This window comes from Leucopleurus acutus (assembly GCF_964270905.1).
Source record: "Leucopleurus acutus genome assembly, chromosome: 1".
Classification (NCBI taxonomy): domain Eukaryota; kingdom Metazoa; phylum Chordata; class Mammalia; order Artiodactyla; family Delphinidae; genus Leucopleurus; species Leucopleurus acutus.
In genome coordinates, this window is record NC_139142.1 from 143,945,875 (window position 1) to 143,966,392 (window position 20,518).

Below are 20,518 nucleotides of genomic sequence, written 5' to 3' on the forward strand. Positions count from 1 at the left end.
GAGAGAGTCTGTGTTACCTTATTCCAATTTCAGTAAACTATTGTGCCATATAGAGATATGTTATAATTTCAGGATTTTATGTAAAGTTCTTCAGTACATGCTAATTAAATGAGAGTATCTCCTCAAACTTATAAAAATGCAAGAGATTAACTAAAAGATGAAAACATCTTTCTGAACTAATATCTCTTTAATTGAAGTAGAGCGTAGTGTCTGTAAATGGCAACTACATCATACAGTTTCAGAGAAAACTGTTTAAAAATCTTTGGTGATTATTGGTTGTGTCTCTAAATTTTTTTATATGGATGGCTACATTCGTGAGTTTATATCTGCTGTTTACTATCCTTCCAGTCTTGTCTTACACGTCTCCTCTAAATGTGTCCATTTCCATCTCTGTTTTACTCACTCAAATACTTTAATTTCCTTTCTTCAACAATCTGAACTATTACTCCTCGTATCCCTAGATCAAGACTTTTTTCCAAAGAAACACTGAAATCCATCTAGTTGCCCTTCTCACTGGCTTGATATGTATAAATTAGTTGCTGTTTGTTGTTAGTTTTCTTAGTTTCAGTTCCGTTTAACAAATATCTCCTGAGTGCTTGTTGTGATAATGCGTGAGCTTGGTGGGGTAGGGAAGTATACTCTGGAAGCTTCCCAGAGAAGATGATCTTGGACCTGAATCTTGAAGAACAAGTAAGAATTTCCTATTCATGGAAGAAGTGTAAGTTTATATCAACAAAGAGAACAGCGTGAAGCTTGACAAATAGTTCAGTATGGCCGTAGTGTGATGAAGTGGGAGATAGGAAATGAAGCTGAAGAGATAGGCATGAGCCAGGTCATTGAGGACTTTATATGTCATACTTGGGCATTTATTTTTTGGGTGAACTTGGACTTTATTCTGTGGATAATAGATAGCTATTGAAGAGTTTGACATACTCACGGTGTGGCAAGATTTTCATTTTAGAATGATCATTTTGGCAGGAGTATGGTAAATGATTTTGAGGTAGGGTAAGAGTAGAGGTGGGTAGACCAGTTAGATTACTGATTTAGTCATATTGAGAGATAATGCCCTGGATTTGGATACTATTAATAGGGATGAATTGAGGACATAGACATGGAAAGTGTTTAGAGTAGAAATGAATCAGACATTTAAAGTGATTGGTGAAATGTGAGATTACCGTTGGACTTTGATTTGAGTGTCTAAGTGGCTGTTAATAACTATAGCAGGGAATTTAAAGAAGGAATAGATGTTAGGAAAAGTTTTTAATGTATTTTACTATGGTACTTTCAGGTGGAAACATACAGAAGACAACAAGATATAGGAGTCTGATGCTCAGGTGAAAGGTCAGGATTAGAAGTATTCATGTGAGGGTCCTCTCAGTCCTGGTGGGAGTACAGAGAATATGGGTGGAGTATGAAGTGGGCAGAAAGCTGAGCCCTGAGGGGAAATGAAAAAGGAACCCAAGAAGGAAACTGAGAAGGAAAAAAACTCTGTGTCTTTGCCTAGTTTCCCTTGAAAGGAGGACAACTTTATCCTTTTTGTATCCTCGGTAACACCTTGAATAATATAGTATAGATACTCAGTAAATGTTTGCTAGTTATTTTGTTTAGCTGGAAAGCATCTCATTTACTTTGAGATTTTTATTTAATATTTTACCCAATTCCATGACTTGACAAGAAATATTTTAAAATTCATATCATTTCATGAGCACCTACTATGTACCTAGGCACTGTGTTAAATACTTTATGCATATTATCAGATTTTATCCTTAAAATAATCCTACAACGGTAGGTTTTATTATTTCCATTTTGTTTTGAAGAACCTGAGGATAAGAAAGATTAAATGACTTGATCAACTTTTTCACATGTCCAAATTTCATTTTCTTAACCATCAATGATGATCTATTATGTGTTTAGACCAAATGACCATTTGAAAGTCAATTCTGGTTCCATTGTGATAATTACTCTGACCCAAAGGCACTGACTTATACTAAATTTTGCACTGTCAGTCTTATGTGGATTAGCATGGTAGTTGGACACCTCTCTGTTCCTGAGTGCAGTAAGGCTTTACCTAATTCTTTTTAACTTTCTGGGGGACTATTTTTTCATTTTTCTATTAGCAGTTTGCATTAGATGACTGCTAAATTGCTTAAGGTTCTAAAATCCTATAAATCCATTATTTTGAAAAACTCAAAAACAGAGGTTGCTTAGCATCTGCTAACAGGTTTTAGAGATCTATAGGATAATGACTGTGTTTCATGACTCAGCTAAAATTATATCCAAAATTTGATGCACATATGTGCATTTTTCTGGGCATCAATTCATAGTTTTCATCAGATTCTCATAGTTGTGTATACCTCACCACTCACCCTTCACTCAAAAGATTAAGTATAGCTCTAGAAGTATTTTTGCATACTGTAATAAACTACAGTGCTTTGTGCAATCCTTTTCTGAGTAGTTTAAGTCATCTTTAACAAAGCATTGGTATTCATTGAAAGTAATTTTTGAGGTAAGGATACTTTTTGTCTATTTAGACCTGTAGTATTTTCTAAAGTAAAACACCTCTTGGTTATTTTATCTCTTAAAAACAAGTCCATTAAATAGAATGAGTATTGGCTTATGGTAAGTACTGTCTTATAGTAAATTTTATTTTCTTTTATTTTTAACATCTTTATTGGAGTATGATTGCTTTACAATGGTGTGTTAGTTTCTGCTTTATAACAAAGTGAATCAGCTATATATATACATATATCCTCATATCTCTTCCGTCTTGCGTCTCCCTCCCACCCTCCCTATCCCACCCCTGTAGGTGGTCACAAAGCACCGAGCTGATCTCCCTGTGCTATGTGGCTGCTTCCCACTAGCTATCTATTTTACATTTGGTAGTATATATATGTCCATGCCACTCACGTCGTTATGGTAAATTTTAAAATGCTCAGTTTTAAAGTGTGAGTCAAATGACCTTCACTAATAAACACTCCCCACTTTGCTCTTCCTGTAGGAAAAGAATATTTGAGGTCCATTCCTCAGGAAAGAAAAGGAAGCAATGACATAATGCCTAGAGTTGGTGCCAGTTAAACTGGGTTTGTACTTTTTCTTTTCTTAATGTAACACATTTATTCTAATCTTGAATCTCTTCTTTTTTTTCAATCTCCTGCCTTATTCCAACAGCAGAACTTATAATTTTGAACTTTGCCTTAGTATGGAAGAGACAAAGATGAATAAGATAGGCCCCTTTCTAGGTATTTGTGATGTCTGTTAATATGAACAACAGAATCATAAAAAGCTAGATAAAAGTCACATTTTCAGATAAGAAGCTTGAGAGGTCTGGTAAATTGCTCAAGGTAAAAAAGCTATTAGATAGTCAGTCAAGGATTCAAACTCAGATTTGTTGACTCCAAACCCCATTTACCTTCCATTTTGTCACACTGCTCCTCATTTTATTTAGGTTTAGTTGTACAATTGCTTATAACTGAAGTTGAGGACCAGGGCCCCATATATTTAATTTAATATTTATGATAAAGTAAAGTAAAAGGAGAGGAAACAGTCTCTATTCTCCTAAAGCTTAGAAGATTAGAGAAGGAAACTAATATTTGTAGAGCACTTAGTATGTGCCAGACACTGTCATAGGGTCTTAACATGAGCTAGATCACTTAATTCACAACAGCCAGGTGACATACTTGGTATTATCCCTGTTTTAAAGAAACAGGAAGAGACTGAAGCTCAGAGAAATAAATTGCCCAAAATCACATAGCTAGTAAGTAACAAAAGCAGAATTAAAACTCTGTACTGTGAAAGGTTAGGTAGGATTTACATCATACCTATTGACTTAAAATTGAATATCACACAAACCAACTGAATAGCTGGACAGTTTGATCTAAGCTCCTTTTGCTATTAGTGACATTTGTGAACATTTTTAATTGGACTATTAATAGTTAAGTCATCTTCACCAGAGTAATATTCACATTTTCTTAATAAACTTTTCATTGTAATCTGTTTGTAAAGATAATTGTCTAAGCTGTGATGAAGAGAGAGTTTAAATTCACAGAATAGTGAACAACATCACATGATAGAAAGGATGTTGAGGTAGGAGTCAGGTCTGAGTCCTTCCTACTCCCAACTTTCCTACTGACTTATGTGATCTGCCAGTCTCTTAGCCTGCTTTTGGACTCATTTTGTGAGATGAGAAGGTTGAGTTAATTGTTCCCTAAGTCTCTTAGAACTATGAAATTATCCCAAGAGTAAGTAGATTTTTTAATGTGATTCATACGTAAATATCAAAGACTTTTTAGAGATGAGAAGTCTTTAGAGATCACCTAACTGAATCCTCCTATATGATAGATGAAGAAACTGAGACCCTTACATTTGTATGACACTTTAAACGTCCAAAGCTCTTTCACATACATTAATCTCATACAAGCTTCACCACAATCTTGTGGATTAAATATCATCATCATCATTGTACAGATGAGCAATTGAATTGGTCTAGGGTCACATAGCTGAGCCTAAACTAAATGACTGACTGTCAACCTAAAGTTTGCCATGTTTCCTTGCTTCATCTTTGTGATGAAGTCCTGTTGTGGGAGAAAGTGAGAATTCAATGATTTATGAAACAAATCCAAGCAGGAAAAAGAAACATTCCCTAGTATAAAAGTAGTAATGACTACAGCAGTATAAATAGCAGAAACAAAGAGGGAAGGAGGGGGGCAAAAACTAGGGTCTACAAGTTGATTTAATATTTGTTTTCATTTATTCCTGGATTAGGAGTAGGTATAATTGACTTTTAGTATTTTTGTGTTTATCAATAGTGTACTATTTGAATTGTTTTATCCTCAACAAAGTATTGATAATTCATAGAGAAACCATACTTCGTAATAAAGTACTTGTAAATTGTAGATGAGCTAAGGAGAACTTAAGACAGTTAATTCAAAAGGATATAAGACAAACGAACAAATTCGTGTAGGAAGCTAAATTTTACACGAAATTATTTAATTATTTCATTGCCTTTAGTGATGTGAACTGAATTTTCTTTCCTATTTCCACTCTGTAGCTGTGGAAACATTAACTGTCCCCATGCCAGTGATCCTGCTGTGCAGAACAACAAATTGCTTTACCTTGGTAGCTTTCTGTAAATAATATGTATTTTTTTAATTGGAAAGAAAATTATCTTAAAACTAGAATATGGATGTTAGCAGTTATTCTTTTACAGTCTTGACCCCCAATTTTCCTTCCTTTAAAAGGAGGTGATTTTCTAGATTACATGATGTGATGGTGCTTTCTCTGTGGAAATGAAAATTCGGTCATTAATAAAATTTCTATTTTTATTCTATATTAAAGTTTTTTATAAACTATAAACTATATTCTATAGAACTAATAAATGGAAGGAGGATCTTCCATATGTTTCTAATCAAATAAAACAATAAAGAATGGAATAGGTACACAACAAAATTGAAAGTAACAGTGTAAGATTTCTTAAGTGTAAAATTTCTTAACTTCTTAACAGTGTAAGATTTCTTAACTTCTCTTAAGTTAGAGAAGAAAAATGTTTTCCCTAAAGTCTTTCTTCCTTAAGAGAATTTTAAAGATTCTTTTGCCCTGTTGGCTGACGTTTCTTCCACATGCCCTTCCCTACAGAGCCCCGCCTCGCAACCAGCTCCCATTCTAATGTCATCAGATCCATGGTATCCAGGGAAATGGCATTTGAGGAAAACTTGAATAGACTGGTCTTTAGTTCTCAGTTTTGAATCTGGCCTCAAAACATGTGCAAGGGTTTTTTCAACCACTGCTTTTAAAGCTCTTTAAAGGAAAAAATGAAAAGGCCACTTCACAGTAGTTGATATTTAGGTTTTGTTTTGAGATAACTCAAGAGCTAGTCTCCTGGAAACTTTAAACACCTGACATAAACAGTTTTTTTTACTGAATTGTACCTATTATAATATGACTGTCTTGCTTACCCAGACTACAGTGAGTTTTAAGGACTACAGTTAGCTTTTCATTGGCCAGCTGTGATTTAGTGGTCATAATAAAGTTATGATATTGAGCTGAGGACTTTGATTTTTTTTTTTTTTCCTGTGATTTTTGAGTTTCCCTTGTTTGGCTTTAGGGTTAAAGAGCCAGGCTTCCAGGATGGTGCCTCATTCATTTTAAAAGATTCCTTCAGTATACCAGTAGTTCAGAAGACATGGGTTCAATACATTAAGCCTTTTAATTTTTTATAAAACTACTTCTATAAAGAAATTGTTGAAACACTTTTTTTTTTCAGTCTTGTTTACAAATTTGGTAGCACTAAATAAAATGTTCTGCCAGGAGATTGATTCAGTATTAATATATCAATAGATTTGCTTTTTTGTATGGGGTTTAGTTTCTGTACCAGGGTACTTTCTAAGAATGAGATAAGTTCTTAATAGATGTATGGAAATTTGAGGAACTCTCAGATCCTTTTCAATGTCATCTTCAGTAAATCTAAGGATGGCAGTGAGGGAAACACAGAGATGTTGGTTTGTGTGTGTGGGTGTATGTATGTGTGTTTGCATGTGTGGTCTCAACACTGAGGAAGTGCGATAAACTTAGATTTGCAGCTTCCTTCTTAAAGGTTAACATGACAGTGGAGTTATAAGGAAATACTGATTAGTTTTCCTTTTCCAAATGTATTGCTATTTAACAGTTATATGTAGCTCAGGACTTATTTTATATCTTAGTATGTATTTTAAAGAATTAAATGAATTGATTCATATTTTTTAAAAAAGAAATGTAGGGCTTCTCTGGTTGCGCAGTGGTTGAGAGTCCGCCTGCCGATACAGGGGACACGGGTTCGTGCCCCGGTCTGGGAGGATCCCACATGCCGCGGAGTGGCTGGGCCCGTGAGCCATGGTCACTGAGCCTGCGCGTCCGGAGCCTGTGCTCCGCAACGGGAGAGGCCACAACAGTGAGAGGCCCGCGAACCGCAAAAAAAAAAAAAAAAAAAAAAAAAAGAAAAGAAATGTAGGTGATAAAGGAGAGTAACAGAATCAGTTGGCCTACATTTGTATTATCAGTTCATCTGTAGTTGCCTGGTTATTTGGATTTATCAGAGAAAAATAGTATCAAGCAAGTATAGTTAATGGAATATTTGTTGGCATATATATATGCCACTTTTATTTTTTTATTTCTCAAAGTGAAAAGATTGGATAATTTTTATAAGTATTCAGAAATTATTCTGTTGGATGTAATTGAGAGTGTTGTTGAAATAGATACTCATTTTTTCTCTAGTCTTATTTCTTTTATGAAACCCCATCTCCAAAAAAAAAAAAAAAAAAATTAAACCAAAGGCTATTTGGGATTGCAACCAGGGTTTTCTATGAACACTGAATTTGAAATTAAAATTGTATGAATTCCCTTGCTGGCTTTGCTCATTCTTATATAGGAACAGAACATTTCAACATAAGACTTGGTAGTCTGAGATGTTGCTAGTCTCCTGGTCTTCTACAGGAGATATGAAGGATTGTAAGAGATTTGGAGAACTGCAGATTTTCCATACAGGTTTAAAAAAAAAAGTACTTTATTCTATTGAGTGAAACCATTTAAAGTGGCTTACTGTCTCTTTTCCAGTAATGCCAATACCACATGTCTTATAAAATTAAAAATAGCAGATGTTATTTTTCTAGCATGAATACTGGTTCACAGACTTTTTAAAAGCAAAATATAGAGAAGGTCTGATGTGATAAAGAGACTAGAAATCTTGTATAGCCCATATAGTCTGAGTCATCTACTCAAAGCTAGTAACTAAGGTCAGACATTAAGAGCCCATAAAAAGATCACAGAAAACCAATAGCAGAGAATATTGAAAGCCAGACCACACTGTCTGAAGCAAGATTATAGAATCCGCTTGAGTGCATAGAAATATTTTGTGTTCCTTATTAATTATGAGATAATACAAATTTAACAGAAGCACGGAATAGGAAGCTTTACAGATCATTTAATTATTTCCTTTCATTTTACAAAAAGAAACCAAGGGTTAGGGGATAAATTACTTACTCAGCACCAACTAGGTAGTGACAGTAGTAGGAGTAGAATACAGCTCACCCTTGAATAACAGAGGGGTTGATCCAGGTGTCATTTATAGTCAGCCCTCTGCATCTCCATTTCGTCCACATCCACGGATTCAACCAACCATGGACCATGTAGTACTGAAAAATATTGAGTATTGAATTTAGTATTAAAAAATATCTGTATGTAAGTGGACCCATGCCGTTCAAACTAACGTTCAAGGTTCAACTCTTATCTATCAAATAATTGAAGATGGGACTTAAAAGCTGTGAGGGGAAATGATGGTTTTTATTATTGTTGTTTTAAATTTCTACATACAATAAAATTTACTTTTTTATTAGTTCTGTGAACTTTAACACATGTACAGATCCATGTAAACTACTGCTACAAACAGGATACAGGTAGATCCATCATCCCAGAAAACTTCAAACTGTCCCTTTTTGTTCAAAACCTCTACCTACATTTAAGCCCTAGCAACTACTGATCACCTTAGTTTTGCCTATTCCAGAATGTTGTATAAATGGAACTGTTCACTGTGAGCTCTTTTGTGTGTGGCTTCTTTCTCTCAGCTTAATATTTTTGAGATTCATCCATGTTGTGCGTATAGTGGTTTATTCTTTTTTAAATTTATGAGTAGTATTCCATTGTACAACTACATAACCATTTGTTTAGCCATTCACCTGTTAATGAACATTTGAGTTGTTTCCAGGTTTTAGCTATTATGAATAAAGCTGTTGTGATCGTTTTTTTAAAGAGAAAAGGAAAAGATTTTATTCATACATATTATAGGGACCCCAATAGTGAGCTCCTAAAGTATTCACAAAGGTGATTCACTTCATACTTTGAAATAATTATAGATTCACAGGAAGTTGCAAAGATAGTATCGTACAGAGATGTCCCCTGTACCATTCACCCAGTTTCTCCTATTAGTTGCATCTTATATAACTATAGAATAATAATACCAAAATCAAGAAATTGGTATTGATGTAAAGTGAATAATAGTTCTTTGGCATTTTATCACATGTGTACATTCATGTAACCAAGACTGCAGTCTCACCAGAAAGATTTCCCTCCTTCTGTCCCTTTATAGTCACACACACACACACACACACACACACACACACACACACACACACACACACACACACACACACACACACTTCACCCCTGGAAACCACTAATCTGTTATCCATCTCTATAATTTTGTCATTTCAAGAATGTCATAAAAATGGAATGATATAGTATATATATAAACTTTGAGATTGGCTATTTTCATTTAGCATAATGCCCTTGAGATCCACCCAAATTGTGGTGTGTTCATTCCTTTTTATTGCTGATTTAGTATATTTCATGGTATAGATGTACCACAATTTGTTTAACAATTCACCTATTTTAGGACATTTTAGTTGTTTCCAGTTTGGGTCTGTTGCTAATGAAGGTATTATTGATATGTTAAGAAATAATAAGTCTGCCATTTAATTTTTTGTTTTCTGTTTGTTTCCTCTTTTTCATTTCTCTTTTCCTTTTCCTGCTTTCCTGTGGGTTACTTAAATACTTTTTAGAATTCCATGTTGATTTACTATAGTGTTTTAAAATGTATTTCTTTGTATAACTTTTTCATCATTGCTCTAGATATTACATTGTATATTTATAGCAGATCACAGTCTCCTGTACCACAGTACCACTGGCACTGCTACATTTTACTACTTCAAGCAAAGTGTAGAACCCTTACCTTCCTTTAGTTCCTTTATCCTCCCTCATTTAATTAATATTTTTATGTGTAGATGTATTATTTATAGGTGTATATTATATGCATGCATACATGTATTTTATATGTACTTGTTTTAAATATTTCCTTTACATACATTGTGAACCATATCAGACAGTGTTATAATTTTTGCTTAAACAGTCAGGCATAATTTGGAAGACAAGAGGAGAAGAACTCTTACTGTATGTATCCATATTTTTACTCTTTTTGTCCTTCTTCCTGATGTTCCAAGATTCCATCTTTTTTCACTCCCTTTCTATTTAGAGAACTTCTTTTATCCATTCTTTTAGGGCAAGTCTACTAGCAAAAAATTCTCTTAGCTTTCCTTTATCTAAGAATATGTTGATTTTCTCTTCATTCCTTAAGGATATTTTTCTAGAGGAAAAATTCTGGCTTGACAGTTCTTTTTCTTTCAGCACCTGAAAGAGATTGTGCCAGTTCCTTCTGACCTCTATAGCTTTTTATGAGAAATCCACTGATAGTCAAATTGGTTTTCCCCTGTAGGTAAAGGATCATTTTTCTCTTGCTGCTTTTAAGATTTTTTCATTGTCTTTAGTTTTCAGAAATTTGACTATATGTGGTGTGGATTTCTATGGATTTATGCTGTTTGAGATTTGTTCAGCTTCTTGAATCTATAGGTTTATGTCTTTTGCCAAATTTGGGAAACTTTTTTCAACCATATTTTTTCCAATATTTTTTCAGCCCTACCCTTTTTCTCCTCTACTTCCAAGACTCTGATGACATTAATGTTGGATCTTTTGTTATAATTTCACAGCTCCCTGAAGCTCTGTTCATTTGTATTCAGTCTATGTCTTTTGTTATTTAGATTGGGTAACTTCTGTTGTTTTATCTTTTAGTTCACTGATTCTTTCTTCTGTCCCCTCCATTCTCCTGTTTAGCCCATCCTTTGGCTTTTTAATTTCAGTTCTGTAATTTTATTCTTTGTATCTTCTATTTCTTTGCTAAGACCTTCTGTTTCTTAGACTTTCTATTTTTCATTTGTTTCCAGTGTGTTGTCTCCCTTAAAAATTCTCATTGAAACTTTTTATTGTGGCTGCTTTAAAATCCTTGTGAGATAATTCTTAAATCTTTGTCATCTTGGTATTGGCATCCATTGTTTGTCTTTTCTCATTTATGTTGAGGTTTTCCTAATTTGGGGTATGATGAGTGGTTTTCAGTTAAAACCTGAACATTTTGGGTATTATGTCATGAGACTTTATATTTTATATCAATTTAGCAGGCCTCTTTTGATACTTCCCTGCCAGGGTGAAAGGGTGCTGCCTCATTATTGCCACCTAGAAGTATAAGTACAGAGTCCCACTTACCCTCCATTGACATCTGGGGAGGAGATGGCTGTACTTCTGGGCAGGGGTGGAAGTTCCAGCTCCCCACTCTAATGACACCAACCCTGCTGGGTAAATACCTAGGAGTGGAATTGTTGGGTTATATGGTAAGTTTTGTTCAACTTTCAAAGAAGGTGTCAAACTTTTTTAAAGTGGTGGTAAAATTTTACATACCTACCAGCAATGTGTGAACATTTTAGATGTTCTAAATTAATGTTATCCTATAGAACTTTCTGCAATAATGAAAATGTTCTATATCAGCACTGTCTAATACTGTAACCACTAGCCACATGTGGCTGTTGAGCAGGTGAAATATGGCTAGTACATCTGAGGAAGTGAATTTTTTATTTTATTCAGTTTATCAATTTAAATTTAAATGGCTACATGTGGCTAGTGGCTGCTGTATTAGAAGGTGAATCAATGCAGCTCTGCAGCCTCACCAGTATTTAGGCACCACAGCTGTACGTCCTCACCAATATTTAGAATTGTCAGTCTTTCTAAATTTAGCCATTTAATGAGTATGAAATGGTATCTTGTGGTTTTAATCATTTAATGTAATTATTGGCCACTTAATTTTTATAATGATTTTTTCAAATGCAATTATTTTTGTTTGTTGACTTTTTAAAAAAATTATTTATTTATTTATTTAGACTGTGCTGGGTCTTAGTTGCGGCATGCAGGATCTTTAGTTGCAGCATGTGGGTTTCTTAGTTGTGGCATGTGGACTCTTAGTTGTGGCATGCATGCAGGATCTAGTTCCCTGACCAAGGATGGAACCCAGGCCCCCTGCATTGGGAGCGTGGAGTCTTACCCACTGGACCACCAGGAAAGTCCCTATAATGATGTTTTTAAGACAGCAGAAGTTTTTAATTTGATAAAGTATGGTTTATCAGGTGACTGTTTCTATATTTCTTTTTTTTTTTATGGTTCATGCTTTTGAATCTTTGTCTATCCTAAAGTCATAAAAACTTTTCCCTGTTTTCTTCTTGAAGCTTTATAGTTTTACATCCTACTCTTAGGTTTATGATGTATTTTCATTTAGTATTTTTACATATACAAAATCCTGTCATATAAAAGCAAAATTCATTTTTATTCCATATGAATATCCAGTTGTTTCAGCAACACTTGTTGAAAATATTTTCTTTCTGCATTGAGTTACCATGGCACTTTTAAAAATTAATTGACCAAGTATTTTGTAGTCTGTTTTTGGATTCTCTGTTCAGTTCCAGTTTTCTATATGTTGTCATTAGGCTATTACCAAACTATATGGATTGCTGTAAGTTAATGTTAACTCCAGAAATCAGGTATTGTAAGTATTCCTACTTTGTTCTTCATTTTCAAAATTATTTTAATTATTCTGTTCATTTGGATATTCATATACATTTTAGAATCAGCTTGTACATTTCTACAAAAAAAACCTGGGATTTTGATTTAGATTGAATTGAATGTGTAGATGAATTTGCGAAGAATTGCCATATTAACAATTTTGAATCTTCCAATTCATGACTATGTTATATATTTTTATTTATTTCAGTTTTCTGTAATTTGTCTTAGCTTTGTTTTGTAGCTTTCATTTTATAGGTCTTATACATATTTTGTTAGGGATAAACTCAGGTATTTAATTTTGTTTAATGCTATTATAATGGCATTTAAAAAATTTTAAATTTCTAGTTGTTTGTTGATATAGAAATACAATGGATATATGTATATTGAACACAAGTTCTACAGTCTTGCTGAAATCACTATATAGTTTGTATACGCCTTAGAATTTCCTATGCAAATAATTTTGTCTCCTGTAAATAAAGACATTTTAACTTCTTCCTTTCCCATCTTTATGCTTTTCATTTCTTTTTTGTGCCTCCGTATAGCTGTGATCTCCAGTATAATGTTGAACAGAACATTTATTATTTATTATTATGTCAGTATTTTACAGATGCCCTTTATCAAATGGTAGTTCTTTTCCATTCTGAGTTTTCTGAAGTTTCTATTATGAATATGTGTTGAAATTTATTAAATATTTTTTCTCTATTGAGAGGATTATATTGTTTTTCTCCTCTATTCTGTTAATATAGTTAATAACATTGATTTTTTTTTTTTTTTTTTTGCTATACGCGGGCCTCTCACTGTTGTGGCCTCTCCCGTTGCGGAGCACAGGCTCCGGACGCGCAGGCCCAGCGGCCATGGCTCACGGGCCCAGCCGCTCTGCGGCATGTGGGATCTTCCCGGACCAGGGCACGAACCCATGTCCCCTGCATCGGCAGGCGGACTCTCAACCACTGCGCCACCAGGGAAGCCCAATATCATTGATTTTTTAAAATGTAAAATCAACCTTGTATTTCTTCTTATATATTGCTGAATTTGATTTTGCTATTTTGTTGAAGATTTTTGAAAGTATGTTTATGAGAGATATTGGTGTGTAGTTTTCTCATAATGTCTTTTTCTGGTTTTGGAATCAATCTAATGCTGGCCCTATAAAATCAGTTGAGAAATGTGTCCTCCTCTACTTTCTGGGAGAATTTATGTAGGATTTGTATTACTTCTGTCTTTATATGTTAGATAGGATTTACAATGAAGCATTGGGGACTGGAGTTTACTTTGTGGGAATATTTTAAATTACAAATTCAATTTCTTTAATAGATACAGTGTTATTTGGGTTATGTATTATTTCCCGAGTCATTATGGTAATGTGTCTTTTAAGGAATTTGTTCATTTCATCATAGTTGTCAAATTTATTGAGATAAAAGCATTCATAGGGACTTCCCTGGTGGCGCAGTGGTTAAGAATCCACCTGCCAGTGCAGGGGACACGGGTTCGAGCCCTGGTCCGGGAAGATCCCACATGCCATGGAGCAGCTAAGCCCGTGCACCACAACTACTGAGCCTGAGCTCTAGAGCTTGTGAGCCACAACTACTGAGCCCATGAGCCACAACTACTGAAGTCCGCGTGCCTAGAGCCCGTGCTCCACAACAAGAGAAGCCACTGCAATGAGAAGCCTGTGCACTGCAACAAAGAATAGCCCCCACTCGCCACAGCTAGAGAAAGCCTGTGCACAGCAACGAAGACCCAACACAGCCAAAAATAAATAACTTAATTTTAAAAAAATCATTCATAAATGGTCTCTTGTTCTTTTAATATTTATAGACTCTTTAGTAATGTTTCCCCTTTTGTTCCTAATATTGCTGATTTCTGTCTTTTCTCATTCAGTCTAGTTAGAGGTCTGTCAATTACACTATTTTTTTTTTTCAAAGAACCTGTTTTTGATTTCATTGATATTTCTCTGTTTTTCAGTTATCTATTTCATTGGTTTCTATTCTTTGTTAATTTGTAACTATCTACTTATTTGGTTTAATTTGTAGCCTCTTACCATGGTAGCTTAGATAATTGATTTTAGGTCTTTTCTGCCTAATATATGCATAGAAAACTGTAAATTTCCTCAAAGCATCTTGTTAGCTGCATCAAAAATTTTGATAGGTTAGGTTTCATTTTCATTCATTTCAAAGTATTTTCTAATTTCCCTTGTGATTTCTGGCACTTAGGTTATTTTAGAAGATGTTAAATTTCTAGATGTTTGGGAATTTTCCAAGTATCATTTTGGTTTTGATTTCTGATTTAATCCCACTGTGCTAAGGGAATATAATATACTATGTGTAGTTTCAATTTTTAAAAATTTGTTAAGACTTATTCCTGGTTCAGTAGATGGGCTATCTTGGTGAGTGTTTCATGGGCAGTATAAAAGTTTATATTTTGCTGTTGTTGGTTGAAATGTTCTATAAACATCAATTCAGTTGATAGTGCTGTTCGAGTCTTCTTTATCTTTGCTGGACTTTCAGTGTACCTGTTCTTTTCAGGTACTGAGGGAGGAGTGTTGATGTCTCCAACTGTTTTGGGTGCTTTTGTTTGTTTCTCCCCTCAGTTCTGTCAGTTTTTGTTTAATGTATTTTGTAGTTCTGGTATTATGTACATATACATTTAGAATTATTCCATCTTCCAAATGAAGTGATCCCTTGATCATTATGAAATATCCCTCATCATCTCTGATACTATTTTTCTCTTGTCTTCTATCTTCTCTGATATAAATGTGGCTATTTCTTAAGATTTTGGTTTGCATGGTATATCTTCTATCCTTTTATTTTTTAACTATTTCCTTATTTTAGTGTGAGATTCTCATAACATATATTTGGTTTTGCTTTTTTAATCTGTCTTTTAATTGGAGTATTTAGATAATTTACATTTAATGTATATATTAATGTGGTTAGGTTTATATCTACCATCTTTGCTGTTCTTTTTCTTTTAACCATTCCTTTGAATTAATTTTACTTTGAATTCCATTTAATCTTCTCTATTGTTTTTTTCCTTTATTGGCTTATTCTTTTTTCTGCCTTTTTATTTACTTATTTTAGTGGTTGCTCTAGGATTTATAATATGCCTATTATTGTATTCTACTATCAAATAATTTTATACCATCTCATATAATGTAGTACATTTATAACAGTATTCTTCCTTTGTCTCACAGTCATCTTTTTCTCTCTGAACTTCATTTTGGCTAGATTTTATTGCTGTGTCTTCAAGTTCACTGATTTCTTTTTTTCTGCAGTGCTTATCTCATCCAGTGAAATTTTCACTTCAGATATTATATATATATTTTATCTCTAGAAGTTCTAGTTGGGTCTTTTTGAAAATTCTCCATTTCTCTTTTCCCTGTATTCCTGTTTTCATTTATATGGAGCATATTTATAACACCCTTTCAATGTCTTTGCCTGTTAATTCCACCATGTCTGTCATTTCTGGGTCTCTCTGTGTTGACAGATACTTTTCTGGTTATGGGCCACATTTTCCTACTTCTTTGTATGTCCAGTAATTTTTAATTAAATGTCAGGTATTTGTGAATTTTACATGTTGAGTTCTTGATTTTGTAGTATTTCTTTAAAGTGTATTGGACTTTTTCCTAATAGGCATTTTAAATTGCATATTAGTTTGATCCTTTCTAGGCTTTCTAGGCTTCCAAGCACCTTTCAGGAGGGTCTAGAGGAATTTTTATTTTAGGGCTACTTTTCCCCTGCTTCTGCACGTGGCCCTTCTGGGGTCATTACTGATAGCCTTGTATATTCAGTGAGCTTTTTCCCCTCTTGCTGGAGGGAACTTGTTGAAATATTGGCCCCATATCAGCTCTGTGAATCCTTTGTCTTAGAACTCCCTGGTAACGTTTTTCCTTAGAAGTTCTTCTTGGCCGGTCTCAAGAAATTTACCCTTCTCATGTACAGGTTTTTATTTAGCTAAATACTCAAGGGAACCCTAATTTAAACTGCTGGAACACTTTCACTGTTCTCTGGAACTCTACCCCATAAATTCTAGCTACCTTGGCCTCCTTGTACTTTTTTCTCCATCTCCTCGCGTCAACAAGATTGCCAGACTCTATTTGGGTTCTTCCTCCTGTACTGGAGTAGTAAATTGCTTCCTGGCTGAGAGCCTTGGGTAATGGTAGGGCTGGCCTTATTTGTTTCCCTTTTCTCAGGGATCACAGTCCTGCACTGCTAGTGTCTGAAAATAGTCCTCTCCTATATTTTATACGGTGTTCTAGTTGTTTGCAGTGAGAGGATTACTCTGGACTTTTTACCCCCTCATGCCCTCAGAAGCAGAAGTTGAATCATTCTAGAATGAGTTTTAATACTAACACTTTTACAAAATTGTGAAGCTCTCAAGCAGTTATTTTTTACATAACTTTTAACCATTTATTCACTTTTTCCTCAGTATTGTTATAAAGATCTTGTATCGACTGTAGGAACTATTATTTATTTTTCAATTCAGGGAGCCCATTACAAACTTTAAATCAGAAGCTGACCCAAAGAAAATAAGTTATCATACCTAAGAAATCTCACAAATCAGGAAAATGGATTTTCGAGTATACAAAAATTCTCTCAATATTATGGAATAGTCATTTTAAATATAAAATTATTATTTAATATTTCATTAGAAACATGAAAGACTTGGAATGAAATACTTGGAGATAAGGAAAAAATGAACCATTTGATCTAGTGTTAAAATATAAGTCCTATCATTTTAGAGCATAACCATGTGAGTATATGTACTTTATATCAGGAACCGGCAAATGTTATCTGGAAAGGGCCAGATAGTGTATATTTTAGACTTTGTGGGCCATACAGCCCTTGTTGCACCCACTCAGCTAATCCTTCGTAGTACAAAAGCAGCCTTAGATATATATTTTTTTTTTTTTTTTGCCGTACGTGGGCCTCTCACTGTTATGGCCTCTCCCGTTGTGGAGCACAGGCTCCGGATGCGCAGGCTCAGCGACCATGGCTCACGGGCCTAGCCGCTCTGCGGCATGTGGGATCTTCCCGGACCGGGGCACGAATCCGTGTCCCCTGCATCGGCAGGCGGACTCTCAACCACTGCGCCACAAGGGAAGCCCCTTAGATGATACATTTTTAAATGTGCTAGCTGTGTTCTGATAAAACTTTATCTATAAAAATGAAATTTGAGTTTCATATAATTTTTATGCCTCAAAATATTTTTCTTCTTTTGATCTTTTTTTCCTGCTATTTAAAAATGTAAAAACTACATTCTTACCTTGCAGGTCATACATAAACAGGTGGCTGGTCAGACTTGGCCCCTGGGTCACAGTTTGACAGTCCCTGCTCTATGTGAATAAAAAGCTCCCAAGTAAGCGGTAGGATTCCTGTCGGACTGTTGTGTTTTCATTCTAAGTAATGCTTTTACTTAGGGAACTAAATAAATAGTTCCCTACTATTAAATTAAATAGCAAAGTAAATAAGATCACACAGTACTGAGCCTATAGGGCTTTGATAGATTTTAAAATGTCAAAGGTTATATCAGAGGTTCCTCAGTTAATGGGGAATTGGGGCTAATGTCCAGTTTATCTTACTCTCAAACTGGCACCTTTTCTCTTTTTAATTATGCAAGGTTAAATTCCTTCCTTCCTATTTTGTTTCAATATGCCTATCTTATTAATGTTTAAAAATTGGCATATATGTATCCTAAATTTATTTATTTTGTGATGAAGTTGCCCTGGTACTCATAAACAAAATGCCCCCCCACCCCGCACCAGCATTATATCATTTTTAACTTCATGCTGTCCCCACTTACAGGATCTAGGGATTTTTCTTCTTAGTTCACAATTTTGAGAATACAGCCTCTTCTCTTCATCATCTTTGCTTCTGTATTGTCTTCCACATAACCCTGTTAGCCAGTTAGAACACAAAACACATTTCAAAGCATATTCTCTTTTTCTACCTGTTGTAGCTTAGCATACTAGTCAGGCCCCTCTTAGAATACTCAGAATTTGTCTAATATGTAAAGCAGTGTCGATATATACAGTCTATGACTTTGTTTGGTGTTATGTTCACACAGTTAACTTGAGCCACACTTGAATGATTATGTAGTTTGTATTCTCTAATCATAAGTGTATTTTCCTTCCTTAAGGTATATAATTGAAGTTGTTCTTTGGCAATACGCAAAATCCAGTGCTGTGGAAGTTCTAGAAGAGAGGGCTTGGATTTAGGTGTATGCTGCTGTTGCCTCAGTGAGTGGGTAGTAACATAGCTGCATATAGTCATTCATTCAGGGGATACTTTTTCTGCCTACATGTCTTCATGATGTTTTCCCAACACACTAGTACACCATCCAGGAAAAAAACAAACAGAAAACAAAAAAAACAAAAAAAAAAAAACCCAGGCAATTTATTTCTTTTTACATGCAGAGAGAGAATAACCTTTGTTTTCAAATATAAAATAAAAATAAGGATTGGTTCTGAAAGAAGCTATGAAGTAATAGAAAATCATCATCCAAAGAGAATTTGCCTAGTTACTTTAAAAAAAATTACGAATTTTTTAGAAATTTTTTACACAAATTTCATTATTTTGATAATTTAGAAACTTTTCCCCATGAGTATTATAAGCTTATTCCTATCTTAATGACGTGTATGCCCTACGTCTGGAAGATGCTTCCCCTAAACTTTTCCATTTCTGGCTCATTTCAACTTGAACATCATCTCTTCAGAGGGCCTTCCTTGATACACTGTCTAAAACAGCACCTCCACCTTCCCAGTCTCTAACACCCAGTTTTATTTTCTTCAAAGCACTTATCACCATCTGAAATTAGTTTATTTATTTATTTGTCTCTTTCTGTATTAAAACAGTAAGCTCTCTGAGGTGAGAGATCTTGCCTTCCCTATTAACTGTCTATCTGTACTACTCAGAACATTTCCTTTCATATAGTAGGCCTTAAGTATGTAATTTATATGTGGCTGGAAGGATGGATAATTGAACGTCTGTCTAATGCATGATCTGTAGGAATATTTGATAGGCTCACATGTATTGTGAGTCACCAAGAAAGAATACAGTGAGTAACTTTACCCAAATTTATTTCACTGTAGAACTACTTTTTCTTTAAGCATTTAGCTGTATTAGACTTCCACAGAAGACATTTTGGAAATGTGACAGATGTACTGATATATTTAATTGTTTTTTTCCTTTTATATTATAATAATTTCAAACTTATACACAAATTGTAAGAATAGTACAGATAATTTTTCCTAAATCACTTGAGTGTAAGTTGCTGACATTATACTGCATCACCTCTGAATTCTTTAGAGTACATTTCCTACAAAGACATTCTGCCACATAACCAGGATAAAATAATCACAATCAGGAATTCAATGTTGATAGGTTACTACCATCTAACCTACAACCCTGTTCAAGTCATGCCAGTTGTTCTGGAATTCATTGGTGAGCATCCCTAGGAAGGAGGGAGGCACAGAGTAGGCAGCCTCAAAATCTGCATATGTCTTTCCTTTCATATCTTTGATCACTAAGTTCATATGTGTAGAGGAGACTCCGTAGAGCCTAGTGGAAAGTAATAGCTGACATGGGAAGTTGTTGAGGTGATATTTCAGATTTGGAGTTTGAGTTCTACCAAACACATCAGAATAAAGCATTCAGAAAAAGACTATTTTGGGGACTGAGAGGAAAGGAATGCAGGGTGGATTATGGAAGGATAATCAATCACTGCATTAGGAAAGAGTAAGGAGATGTATGTTCTCATTTCAGTTTTTCCACTAACCAACACTTACCCATGGGAAATCACTTCACTCCTCTATCAGTACTTTTCTAGGTTATCAGTATTTGTATATCCATAAGTTCAATTTCTTTTCATATTCAAATTTCAAAATAAAATAAGCATTAATTGCATTTTTCTTCTTTAAAGACTTACAATGGAAAGAAGACTAATTTTGCTACTCTTTATGTGATACTGGGCATCATCATTTCATCTATATATTGGTGATATATATATATATTTTCTTGGTAATATTTCTCCTACATGCTGCTCATCATTGTTATGTACCACATGA

General features: G+C 34.5%; 1 protein-coding gene across 2 annotated transcripts in view; it reads left to right on the forward strand.

Annotated features, from left to right (window-relative positions):
- The window catches only part of PEAK1 (pseudopodium enriched atypical kinase 1), a gene marked incomplete at its 3' end in the record, with an annotated part of 291,481 nt that overhangs the window by 125,774 nt on the left and 145,189 nt on the right, over window positions 1-20,518 (forward strand). For both annotated transcript variants that reach the window (XM_082835965.1, XM_082835966.1), the window contains one exon: window positions 2,999-3,080. The remainder of the gene's footprint in view (window positions 1-2,998; window positions 3,081-20,518) is intronic.